The sequence below is a fragment of the Pelophylax lessonae genome, assembly GCF_965119305.1.
Source record: "Pelophylax lessonae genome assembly, chromosome: 2".
In the NCBI taxonomy this organism is placed as follows: Eukaryota; Metazoa; Chordata; class Amphibia; order Anura; family Ranidae; genus Pelophylax; species Pelophylax lessonae.
Genome location: NC_138769.1, coordinates 525,717,115 through 525,731,159, shown reverse-complemented (window position 1 = coordinate 525,731,159; position 14,045 = coordinate 525,717,115).

Sequence of the window (14,045 nt, the reverse complement as noted above, 5' to 3'; positions counted from 1 at the left end):
TCTGTGTTGGTACGTGTGAGAGAGATCCACCTTTCCAAGTTGTTGGGGTTCATCTCATACTTCTGAAGGTTTGAGGGTGCTGCCTGTTCCATACCCCCCCTACTCCTCATCTAGCCTTTTAGGGGTACAAACAATAGTAATTGGGGCCTAGTGTGGTTGTGTACGTGTGATATACATACACTTTTTTTGGATCATATTTTCTATTCCGCTATTTAATCAAAAACCTTTGGGGATCAGTTAAATTGGGGGATAGTCTGTGTTGGTACGTGTGAGAGAGATCCACCTTTCCAAGTTGTTGGGGTTCATCTCATACTTCTGAAGGTTTGAGGGTGCTGCCTGTTCCATACCCCCCCTACTCCTCATCTAGCCTTTTAGGGGTACAAACAATAGTAATTGGGGCCTAGTGTGGTTGTGTACGTGTGATATACATACACTTTTTTTGGATCATATTTTCTATTCCGCTATTTAATCAAAAACCTTTGGGGATCAGTTAAATTGGGGGATAGTCTGTGTTGGTACGTGTGAGAGAGATCCACCTTTCCAAGTTGTTGGGGTTCATCTCATACTTCTGAAGGTTTGAGGGTGCTGCCTGTTCCATACCCCCCCTACTCCTCATCTAGCCTTTTAGGGGTACAAACAATAGTAATTGGGGCCTAGTGTGGTTGTGTACGTGTGATATACATACACTTTTTTTGGATCATATTTTCTATTCCGCTATTTAATCAAAAACCTTTGGGGATCAGTTAAATTGGGGGATAGTCTGTGTTGGTACGTGTGAGAGAGATCCACCTTTCCAAGTTTTTGGGGTTCATCTCATACTTCTGAAGATTTGAGGGTGCTGCCTGTTCCATACTCCTCCTCCTACTGCTCAACCATCCTTTTAGGGGTACAAACAATAGTAGTTGGGGCCTAGTGTGGTGGTGTACGTGCGAGATACATACACTTTCTTTTTGATCATATTTTCTATTCCGCTATTCAATTAAAACCTTTGGGGATCAATTCAATTGCGAGATAGTCTGTGTCGGTACGTGTGAGATCCACCTTTCCAAGTTGTTGGGGTTCATCTCATACTTCTGAAGATTTGAGGGTGCTGCCTGTTCCATACTCCTGCTCCTACTGCTCAACCATCCTTTTAGGGGTACAAACAATAGTAATTGGGGCCTAGTGTGGTTGTGTACGTGCGAGATACATACACTTTTTTTGATCATATTTCCTATTCCGCTATTCAATAAAAACCTTTGAGGATCAATTGAATTGCGGGATAGTCTGTGTCGGTACGTGTGAGATCCACCTTTCCAAGTTTTTGGGGTTCATCTCATACTTCTGAAGATTTGAGGGTGCTGCCTGTTCCATACTCCTCCTCCTACTCCTCATCCATCCTTTTAGGGGTACAAACAATAGTAATTGGGGCCTAGTGTGGTTGTGTACGTGCGAGATACATACACTTTTTTTGATCATATTTCCTATTCCGCTATTCAATAAAAACCTTTGAGGATCAATTGAATTGCGGGATAGTCTGTGTCGGTACGTGTGAGATCCACCTTTCCAAGTTTTTGGGGTTCATCTCATACTTCTGAAGATTTGAGGGTGCTGTCTGTTCCATACTCCTCCTACTCCTCATCCATCCTTTTAGGGGTAGAAACAATAGTAATTGGGGCCTAGTGTGGTTTTGTACGTGCGAGATACATACACTTTTTTGGATCATATTTCCTATTCCGCTATTCAATAAAAACCTTTCTAGGGCAAGATCTTAAATTACAGAAATATGAGGAGACCGTCAAATAAGGGCCGTGGCCTGGGTCGTGGTGCTGCTGGTAGAGCTCCTGTTGCAAGGAGAGGACGTGGTCGATCTGTGCCAGCTACACGCACAAGTGAAACACCTTCCTCAAGTGTGAGTAGGCGACAGAACCTGCATCAGTATTTGGTAGGGCATCAAACGCCCCTAGAAGTGATGAGGCCAGAACAAGTTGAGGCGATAGTAGATTGGTTTGCTGCTGACAGTGCCTCCAGTTCCTTCACATTGTCTCCCACCCAGTCTACTGCAGAAAGGTCAGAGTTGGCACCTGCAGCCAATGTCCAACCGTCTTTCACCTCACCCCCTTGCAAATCAGGCCAGCAGTCTGAGCCCCAAGCCATACAGCAGTCTCTTATTCTTTTTGAGGACTCTGTCAGCAGGGTTTCCCAGGGCCATCCACCTAGCCCTGCCCCAGAAGTGGAAGAGATTGAGTGCAGCGATGCCCAACCACTTATTTCTCAAGATGAGTACATGCAAGGATCATCGCAGCACGTCTCCGATGATGACGAAACGCAGGTGCCAACTGCTGCGGCGTTCAGCATTGTGGAGACCGACAAGGAGGGCAGGGGTGAAGACTGGGTGGAAGATGATGTGGAGGACGATGAGGTCCTCGACCCCACATGGAATGAACGTCATGCAGGTGACCTGAGTAGTTTGGAGGAAGAGGCGGTGGTCGCACAGAGCCACCAGCACAGCAGAAGAGGGAGCAGGGTGCAGAAGCGGAGCGGCCGTGCCCTAGACACTACGCCCGCTACTGCCCAACGCAGCAAGGGAACGAGCGCACCAAAGTCAGCTCAAAGGAGTTCTCTAGCGTGGAAGTTCTTTAGAAAATGTGCTGATGACAGGACACGAGTGGTTTGCACCCTGTGCAATCAGAGCTTGAAGCGAGGCATAAACCTTCTCAACCTGAGCACAACCTGCATGATCAGGCATCTAAGTGCAAAGCACGAGCTGCAGTGGAGTACACACCTTCAAAACCAAGAAACGTCTCTGGCTCATCCTGCTTCCTCTTCTGCTGCAGTCTCGGCCGCTCCAGCCACATCTGTAGTGATACCGGCACCTGCCACCCCGCAAACAGACGATCTGTCAGCAACACCACCACCTGGGTCACCAACAACCATCTCCACAATGTCCCGTGGAAGCGTTCAGCTTTCCATCTCCCAAACACTTGAGAGGAAGAGGAAGTACCCCCCTACCCACCCGCGATCCCTGGCCCTGAATGCCAGCATTTCAAAATTATTGGCCTTTGAAATGCTGTCATTCCGTCTGGTGGAGACGCACAGTTTTAAAAACCTTATGTCGGTGGCTGTCCCACAGTACGTCGTGCCCAGCCGCCACTACTTTTCCAGGCAAGCCATCCCTTCCCTGCACAACCAAGTGGGGGAAAATATCAGGTGTGCACTGCGCAACGCCATCTGTGCCAAGGTCCACCTAACTACGGATACGTGGACCAGTAAGCACGGTCAGGGGCGTTATATCTCCCTAACGGCACACTGGGTAAATGCAGTGGCGGATGGGCCTGAGGCGGATAGCAATTTGGCGCATGTCCTTCCACCACCGAGGATTGCAGGGCGCTTCAGTTTGCCTCCTGTTCCTAACTCCTCCTACTCCGCTTCCTCATCCTCTACCGCCTCCTCATCCGGACAGCGTAACACCTTCACCACCAACTTCAGCACGGCCAGGGGTAAACGACAGCAGGCAGTTTTACAACTTGCCTGTTTGGGGGACAAACCACACACCGCGCAGGAGTTGTGGAGGAGCATGGAACAGCAGACAAATGAGTGGTTGCTGCCAGCGAGCCTCAAGCCCGGCCTGGTGGTGTGCGATAACGGGCGAAATCTCATAGCAGCTCTGGGCCTAGCCGGTTTGACGCACATCCCTTGCCTGGCGCATGTGCTGAATTTGGTGGTGCAGAGGTTCCTTAAAAACTACCCCGATATGTCAGAGCTGCTGCAGAAAGTGCGGGCCGTTTGTGCGCACTTTCGGCGTTCTCACCCTGCTGCTGCTCGCCTGGCAGCGCTGCAGCGTAACTTCGGCCTTCCCGCTCACCGCCTCATATGTGACGTGCCCACAAGGTGGAACTCCACCTTGCACATGCTGGAAAGACTGTGCGAGCAGCAGCAGGCCATAGTGGAGTTTCAGCTGCAGCACGCACGCGTGAGTCGCTCTGCGGAACAGCACCACTTCACCACCAATAACTGGGCCTCCATGCGAGACCTGTGTGCCTTGTTGCGCTGTTTTGAGTACTCCACCAACATGGCCAGTGGCAATGACGCCGTTCTCAGCTTAACTATCCCACTTCTATGCCTCCTTGAAAAAACAATTCGGGCGATGATGGAAGAGGATGTGGCACAGGATGAGGAGGAGGAGGAGGATGAAGAGGTAACATTTCCAAGGCTTTCAGGGCAGTCATTCGCAAGGGGCTCCGAGGGTGGGTTCCTGCACACGCAAACGCCAGGGACGCAATTGTCCAGCAGGGGCACAGTTCTGGAGGATGAGGAGGATGAGGAGGAGGAGGAGCTGGAGGAGGAGATGGAACCATGTTCACAGCAGGGTGGCACCCAGGCCAGCTCATGGCCATCACTGGTGCGTGGCTGGGGGGATACAGAGGACACGGACGATACACCTCCCACAGAGGACAGCCTTTCGTTGCCTCTGGGCAGCCTGGCACACATGAGCGATTACATGCTGCAGTGTCTCCACAACGACCGCCGAGTTGCCCACATTCTAACTTGTGCTGATTACTGGGTGGCCACGCTGCTGGATCCCCGTTACAAGGACAACGTACCGTCCTTAATTCACTCACTGGAGCGCGATCGCAAGATGCGCGAGTACAAGCGCACGCTGGTAGACGCCATGCTGCTGGCATTCCCATCTGACAGCGGGGCCACAGTGGAAGCACAAGGCAGAGGAGGAGGAGGAGGAGGTCGCCAACGCAACCAGGGCACCGCCAGCACCTCAGAAGGCAGGGTTAGCATGGCCGAAATGTGGAAAAGCTTTGTCAGCACGCCACAACAAACAGCAGCACCAGCAGCTCAGATGGAACGTCTTAGCAGGAGGCAGCATTTTACCAACATGGTGGAGCAGTATGTGTGCACACGCCTACATGTAGTGAATGACGGGTCTGCCCCCTTCAACTTCTGGGTCTCCAAATTGGGCACATGGCCTGAGCTTGCCCTTTACGCCTTGGAGGTGCTGGCGTGCCCTGCAGCCAGTGTATTATCTGAACGGGTATTTAGCACGGCTGGGGGCGTTATAACAGACAAGCGCAGCCGCCTGTCCAGAGACAATGTGGACAAGCTCACGTTCATTAAAATGAACCAGGCATGGATCCCACGGGACTTTTCCGTACCTTATGCAGAATAGCAATGGATACCGACCTTACCCACCCATTGTTCCATTTTTGCTCTTTCTCACTCTTTTGGGGTGTACCCTCATTTAAAATTTTTGAAAAGAAGCAGTGTTGGCTACCTCGTCCTCCTCCTCAGGGCCAGATTAATGTAGGGGCTATTGGAGCTGCAGCTCCAGGCCCCTACCTTTTATATAGGCCCCGGGTTGGCCATATTCACTGTTACCGCTCTTCTGTCACTTGTAAACACAGAAGTCTGGCTTCTATGCTCGCTTCCCCAGGCAGCACCCTCAGAACCTCCCCACACAGCGTGAAGGCCGGACAAGGAGGGACAGTTGGCGATGCATGGATGTGTTTATGGGCTTCAGAGACAGCATCCCATGTTGAATTAGGCATGCATGGCTGCACCCTTCCTCCTCTGGGTGCATGGCAAGGCACGGCCCTTAAGGCCCTTCAAAATCCTCAGCACCAAGCCCATGATGCTGTTAATCCGGCCCTGGTCCTCCTCCACCGCCGCTTCCACCTACACCGCCCATAGGTGTGCGCAGCCTATTGCATTAAGGTGTGCACCCCAAAGTTGAAATACACATGCATGTGTTTGCCAGCAGGGAGAGTAATGTATCGGGGCCATGTACCTGTAGGCAAGGAGAAATAGAGCAGAGCAGGTCCCAGGGAGATCTTTCCCATCTCCTCACTGGCAATGCTATGTGCCCTAGGTGATTAGGGTGTGCCCAGGCACACCCAGCACACCCTGTGCGCACGCCTATGTCACCGCCACATCCACCACCACCTCAACCTCCCTCCTACTCCATATGGGCCTCGTCCTTCAGAGATGAAGAAGAACATTGTTTTATTTTTCTGTTTTTTTTTGTTGTTTTAAGTTATTTCCCTATCCACATTTGTTTGCAGAGCACTTGCCATGCTCTTAATTACGTTTTGCTGCCATTTGCAGCACTCTAGCCCTTTCCTTTGGTGTTTTAGAGCCATTTTAGTGCCTTAAAGTTCGGGTCCCCATTGACTTCAATGGGGTTCGGTGTCCGGGAAAAGTTCGGTAAAAGTCCGGGACACGGACCCGGACTTTTTTTTAAAGTTCGGCCGAACCCGTCGAACACGGACATCTAGGTGTCCGCTCAACCCTATCTGTGGGGCATCCTCAAAAGGAAGGTGGAGGAACACAAGGTCTCTAACATCCACCAGCTCTGTGATATCATCATGGAGGAGTGGAAGAGGACTCCAGTGGCAACCTGTTGAGCTCTGGTGAACTCCATGCCCAAGAGGGTTAACGCAGTGCTGGAAAATAATGGTGGCCACTCAAAATATTGACACTTTGGGCCCAATTTGGACATTTTAACTTAGGACTGTACTCACTTTTGTTGCCAGTGGTCTAGACATTATTGGCTGTGTGTTAAGTTATTTTGAGGGGACAGCAAATTTACACTGTTATACAAGCTGTACACTCACAACTTTACATTGTAGCAAAGTGTCATTTCTTCAGTGTTGTCACATGAAAATATATAATAAAATATTTAAAAAATGTGAGGGGTGTACCCACTTTTGTGAGATACCGTTTATATATATAAATATATATATATATATATTAATTTTCTTTTCCAGGCTATTGAGCATCTGTGGGGCATTGAGCATCTGTGGGGCATCCTCAAAAGGAAGGTGGAGGAACACAAGGTCTCTAACATCCACCAGCTCTGTGATATCATCATGGAGGAGTGGAAGAGGACTCCAGTGGCAACCTGTTGAGCTCTGGTGAACTCCATGCCCAAGAGGGTTAAGGCAGTGCTGGAAAATAATGGTGGCCACTCAAAATATTGACACTTTGGGCCCAATTTGGACATTTTAACTTAGGACTGTACTCACTTTTGTTGCCAGTGGTCTAGACATTATTGGCTGTGTGTTAAGTTATTTTGAGGGGACAGCAAATTTACACTGTTATACAAGCTGTACACTCACAACTTTACATTGTAGCAAAGTGTAATTTCTTCAGTGTTGTCACATGAAAATATATAATAAAATATTTAAAAAATGTGAGGGGTGTACCCACTTTTGTGAGATACTGTTTATATATATAAATATATATATATATATATATATATATATATATATATATATATATATATATATATATATATTAATTTTCTTTTCCAGGCTATTTATTTATTATTATTAACCTGTAATAATTGTAGTAACACACTTCCCATCGCAGGCTGACTGCACTCCCTCACTGCGTTCCCTGTAATATGAAGGAGCAGCATTGCCATCCCAGGCTTCGTGCTCCTGATTTGGATTACAGGACACCCCCCCCCTCCCTTCTTCCTCTCTTTTTATTCCACAGAACATGGGGAGTTGTTCTGTAATCCACACACATGAACTGGGCATGGTTTATAACACTACTTGAGATTTTAGTGCTGCACATACAAAGTGCAAAAGAAGTTACAATTTTACTGTATTTGGGGCAGGTTCAAGAGCTATGTTTTCCATTATTGAACAGATAATACAAAACACGTTCAGCCCCGGTTCACACGATCGGCTGTGCGGTGCGAGTTTAGCCATACACTTTGTATGGCTAAATTCGCACCGCACCCGCAGCAAACACGCACAGGACCCTTTTTGGCAGCCGCATCAGGATCGGATCGCACAGCGGTTCACACTTGTGCAATCCGATCCTGTGCGAACTGCAAGATCGCACTGCGATATGCGATCAAACTGGGGGTGTCGTTAAGATTACATTGACACCCCCAGCATATCGCATATGGCAGTGTGAACTGCCGGTGGTGCGTGTGCGATGCGGGAACAGGCTGCGGATTTGCAGCCTTCCCGCATCGCATAAGTGTGAACCGGACCTCAATGTTATATTTAACAGATCATACACTTTAGGCCACTCAGGGCTTTTACTATCACTATTTACTTCACTATCTGCATATATCTCCCTTTCCATACCAAATGTCTGATTATTGGGATATTGATTATTTCATTCCAAATGTTTACTGTTTGCAATTTTGTCAAGTGTTTTTTTTTTTTTTGTAGCAAATTGTGAATTGAATTATCACATCACTGCTAAGAGGTCCAGATACTACTTTATTTCAATACAGGTCAAGGGGACAATCAAAGAAGTAGTCAATGTGTTCCATGAGTTGAGATATAAAACAATATACGGTAAATGGACGAGATGTTAGCTGGCAGGATGCCAAACCAGCTGTTGATGAAGGGCACTTGGACACCCAAAATGTGTGCTGACTTTTGATTGTCTCTTTTGCTGGAATAAAGTCATATCTGAACATTTTAGGATTGATGTTGTGCTTTATTTAGCATTTTTGTTATATTACACTACAATCCAAGGAAACTGTGGAAATCCTCTAGGGTATAGAACCTACCTACCTGGGAACCAGGTCACCTATATCAACATCATTACAGTAAGATTGGATAGCAATACCAATACGATACCCTCATGAATCAAGCACTATCATTTCTGATTCCTTTTTTTTCCTCTTCATTTTGCATTTTTTTTTCATAATAGTGTTTCTGATTTATTCATGTTTTTTTAGTTTGTAGCAGTTACATTAATGTTCTTTACTCTATTTCTTGTATTCTTCTATAATTTTTTTTTTTTTTTACTTCTTATACCTGTATTCATTTTTGTACATTGCACATTTACGTCCATGCTTCCAGCACTTGAAGTAAGCCTTGAGCACTATATGTTAATTGCCTACATTGGAATTACTTTTATTCTTTTGATTTCTGATATGACAACAGGGCATTCTAACTGACTCACAGGCAGAGTACCAGTTATGAATTGGTGGCAGCAGTAAAGTAAATTCTGAGTGCTGTAGATGAATTCCTTAAAGGTTAAGTTAACCTATTTTTATTTTCTAAAATCCAGCTCCCTTATGTACCAATATACCAATAATGTACCTTGGTTGCAGAAAAATAAAAGCTTTCTTTGATTTTGAGAACAAGGAAGGAGTTTACCAGCTGACCTCATTGGCACACACCTTGCACCCATCAACTAAGTTTTCAAAGCTTCCCCGGCATTTTCCATTTATTTGCCTGGCTTCCCCAGCCTCCCTTCAGATGGGCTCAGGCCACATGCTAAACTCCCTGGGGCTGGATGTAGCCCACAGGACACCCCTGATGTAGTGCAAGAGCCTGCCTGATTGGATACAGAGTGATTGGATAGATGCTTTGTTCTCCTATTATATAGTATTATGTATAAAAATGTAGAAATAAAATGGGGCTTTCCCGGTGCTAGTCTACCCCAATCATTATGACACCATCAACCAAAATGTTTAAAAAATCATTTTTTTTGTATCAAAAAATATAAAAAAATACAGTCCAACATATAAGTTCATATGTCATTAAACAACCTTACATAAATATACATGGTAAAATAACCCTTTCCTCAAAGGCCAGGCTTGACCTCTCACAGAGACACACTATATTTCCGTGTGCTCATGTGCATGTCAGAGGGCAAGACTGCCCGATGCGTTTCACCTTTAAAGCTTCCTCAGGGGTATTGGGCGAAGAGGGATCACAATATCACATTACTACAAAGAAAAGAAAAACTAATGATAATAATAGATGTGTTTATAAAATATGTTTATATCATTTATCATTTTCATGCAAAAGTTCTTCATTTCAATTTTTATTTTTCATAAGTTCTTACATCATAGAGTATTACTTACATACAATTGTGATTTTGGTAGAAATGGGGTAGAAAAAAGTGTGCCTAATTCTGGATTGCTGATAAACCAAGGCAGCTGTGATATTCAATGATATATACAAGCAAGGCAAAGCCTCCTGCACCATGGAGGAAAAGGCGGAGGAGTGGTCCCACCACACCCAAGAGTTCAACCAAATTGAGGGGGGAGAGAGGTTTTTATATATATATATATATATATATATATATATATATATATATATATATATATACATCAAATTATTCCTATAATAAAAGATAGATTGAACATAATGTATACTGTGGAGAGGAAAGGAGAGGCAAAAAACTGAAGAATACATCCAAACTTTCCCCAAAGTACCACCAGCTACTCAGACAAGATATCTAAAAACATCATACCTAACAATTCCCATTAGGGACAAGCTCCACATCAATACTGATATATAGAAGGGAGGGGATACTACACCCAAATACAGCCTTGCATGGGGATACCAGGATACAGCCTCCAGTATCGCAACAGACCTGCACAGGGGGAAAAAAAAAAGACCACCAAAGTAGGGATATGATTGCCAGAAATTGCTACAAGAGAAGTGAGCAATCTAGTTGTAGATAAGTACAGACAGTTACCTTGCTGAATTCCAACAGCTGTCTTCCTAATCTCCCCACCACCAAAATACCAGTATGGCTATCAGCACAGTGAGAGCTCTTTAAAAAGAGAATATTGGTGCCAAAATGCCCCAAGTTGCGTAACCCTCCCCCTCCCTCTCTGTACTGTACTACACTACGGTCCCCTGGCACTTAACACTTTCCCTACAGAAACTAGATTATTAAATCTAACTATAGTGGAAAATAGTACCCTAACTACACTAGATATCCCTTTCCTCACACTAATAATTGCTAAATGACACTTTGAAGCAGAAGTAACAGAACTGCATCCACTCTCTTCCACGTCCCTGTATTACAATGCTAGAGATTTGGCGAGGCTATCTTATATACTGGGGGCGTATTCACTAATGATTGGCCTCTGGAACTCCTAGTCACTCCAATCACATTCCTAGCATTCTCCTGCCCCCTCAATTGGCTTTTGCTGATGGTTCTGGTCCAATCACAGGCTTTTAAAGCCCAGTTCCTGTCCCATTGCATTTTGGTCAGTTCTGGTTGCCGAATTCCAAACTTTTTCAGCAAAAAGTTTGGAATTCGGCCGAATTTCGAACAGTCAATGTTCGGGTCGAACCGATGGTCGACCCGAACCGTTCGATCATCCCTAGCCATTACTAGTGTAAAAATAAATAAATAAAAATTTCAGTATACATCCCATAGTTTGTAGACGCGATAATCAATCAATATACACTTATTGGGATTTTATTTACCAAAATTATGTAGCAGAATACATATTCGCCTAATTTTATGAAGACATTTGATCTTTTTAAATTTTTTTCATTAGATATTTTTTATAGCAGAAAGTAAAAAATATTGCTTTTTTTTTCTAAATGTTCATTATTTTTCTTTTGTTTATAGCGGCAAAATAAAAACCCAGAGGTGATTAAATACTGCCAAAAAAAAAAGCTCTATTGGTGGGAAAAAGTACATAAATTAAATTTGGGTACAGAGTTGCATAACGCACAATTGTCAGTTAAAGTAACACAGTGCCGTATTACAAAAAATGGCTTGGTCATGAGGGAGGGTAAATATTCCGGAGGGGAAGTCGTTAAAGATGGCCCTGACAGTCTCTAATGATGAACAACAGTCATACTACCTCTGGTAGCTGGTGACCCTGTTTTTTCGAGAGCTTAAAGCCCAGCTCCAGAATTTTTGTGACCCCCCCCTTGCCCTTCAAAGCATTACAATTGTAAAAATCCTGTAATACTTACCTTCTTTTCCTAAAGTCTTCAGACTGGTCTGGTGATGTCCCTTCTTGTACAGTGTTTCAGTCCTTACTCCTGGTCAGTGTGTTGACATGTAAGCATCACAATATCATTAGGTACTGTCGGCTAAGCCAGCCCGACGATTGATATACCCCAAGGGCAAAGCTCAGAAGCAGTAGCTAAATAAATAAACTGCAATAAAGAATACATTTATTTACAGGGGTAATAATAATACAAATAATAATAGTTTAAATAATAATATTGTGATTTGGAAAACACTGACACATTCCCATATAATTTGAATTTTAAATATGGGCCCTCTTAATGCTGAGTTCCTTTCTTTGTGAACATTTTAATGCATTTACATATATTGAAATATGGTGTTATCTACAACAGGCCATGATCTCACCAGCTAAAAGCAAAGCTATGCGATTTCTTGATGTAAATTAATATTTAATGCCAGCTTAACTCGTAGTCTGATTCCACAGATTTAATATGAAAGTTCTAATTTTTCTATGTGTCGAATTTCATTCTAATTCATATGATATAACACTTCAAATAGCTCTTTTAAACTGCTTATCTGTCCTGGACAATGCAGTAAAGTTACAAGTGATTTAAAGTTTCATTGGTAATGCTTTTAGTTTATGCAGTGTAATAATGTTTTTAGCGTCTTTAAATGCATTATGTTAATGTAGATTAAGTGACTTGTAGTACATTAAGATAAAGAAATTTATTGAAAAATTGTCACATAAATTACTTACCGCAAACATTAACACTGATAGTAATTATTACAAAATGTGCCATTAAATTCCTTTTAGAAAATGCTGGATTAGTGGTTTCTTTCCATGATAGACAGTTTTCATGGCCCTTCATTATAGATTAAAATATACAGGATGCTGGCCTGCCAGAAAAATACAGACTGAACGCAAAAATTTATGGTCACCCCTTTGCATGTTGAAAAATAGTACCGTACTTATAATATAATCTCACCAGTTTAGAAATAGCAGATATTTTACAAGTTCAGCAACCTGGGCAGGTAGGTTGGACTATTTACTCAATAGTTCATTCTTGACTATTTTTGCATATGCAAAAAGCATCAAGTGCAAGAAAATGCATGTCATTGTACATTGTCATGAATTAATGTGTGTCATTGCTTTATTTAGTGTGCAATATGCTCATCAACATATTTCAACACAAAAGACCATGCACTGAGGCATGCAAATGCACAATCAATTCGGTAATGCTCATGCGTATATGTTACCAAGTGTTTTGACCCACACCAATGTACATTTTAAAAGTATGTTACAATGCACAGTTACATGCATTTTGTTGCTTTAACCATGTTTTCAATTGAAAATACATCTGAAATTAACATACAAGCATGAAATGCCCATTACAGCAAGGGTCCCCAAAGCATTGGGCCACGGGCTGTTACCGAGCAGAGAGGCTTTATTGCATCACCGCCTCCTGTGAGATCCTGTGTGGGTCTGCCTCCTGCAGCAGTGCATTTGATTCTCATAGGAGCATAACCCTATTGCCAGCTTCTTATGTTCCGGTGATAGGTTCTGGCTCCTTGAGAATCTAATACGGGATGCTTGCTGATCTGAGAACTGAGGCAGTAGCCCTGAGGAGAGACTGAATAGCCATATATAGACAGGGAAGTCTTACTGCACAGAGAAAACCATGTCAAAGCGGCATCTGATGGCAGACTACAGTGGCAAGTAACAAGCTGCATCTAGTGGCAGGCTTTATAGTGGCAAGTGACAAGCTGCATCTGATGGTTGGCTACAGTGGCAAGTGACAACCTGCATCTGGTGGCAGGCTACAGTGGCAAGTAACAAGCTGCATCTGGTGGCAGGCTTTATAGTGGAAAGTGACAAGAGGCATCTGGTGGCAGGCTACAGTGGCAAGTGACATGCTGCATCTGGTGGCAGGCTAGGGTGGCAAGTAACAAGCTGCATCTGGTGGCAGGCTTTATAGTGGAAAGTGACAAGCGACATCTGGTGGCAGGCTACAGTGGCAAGTAATAAGCTGCATCTGGTGGCAGGCTTTATAGTGGAAAGTGACAAGCGGCATCTGGTGGCAGGCTACAGTGGCAAGTGACAAGCTGCAGCTGGTGGCAGGCTTTATAGTGGCAAGTGGCAAGGTGCATCTGGCGGCAGGGTTTATAATGGCAAGTGACAAGCTGCATCTGGTGGCAGGATTTTTGAACGGCAAGTGGCAAGCTGCATCAGGTGGCAGGCTTTATAATGGCAAGTGACAAGCTGCATCTGGTAGCAGGCTATCCTGGCAATTCACAAGAAAGTTGCGTCTGGTGGCAGACTTTATAGTTGCAGGAAAACAAGCTGA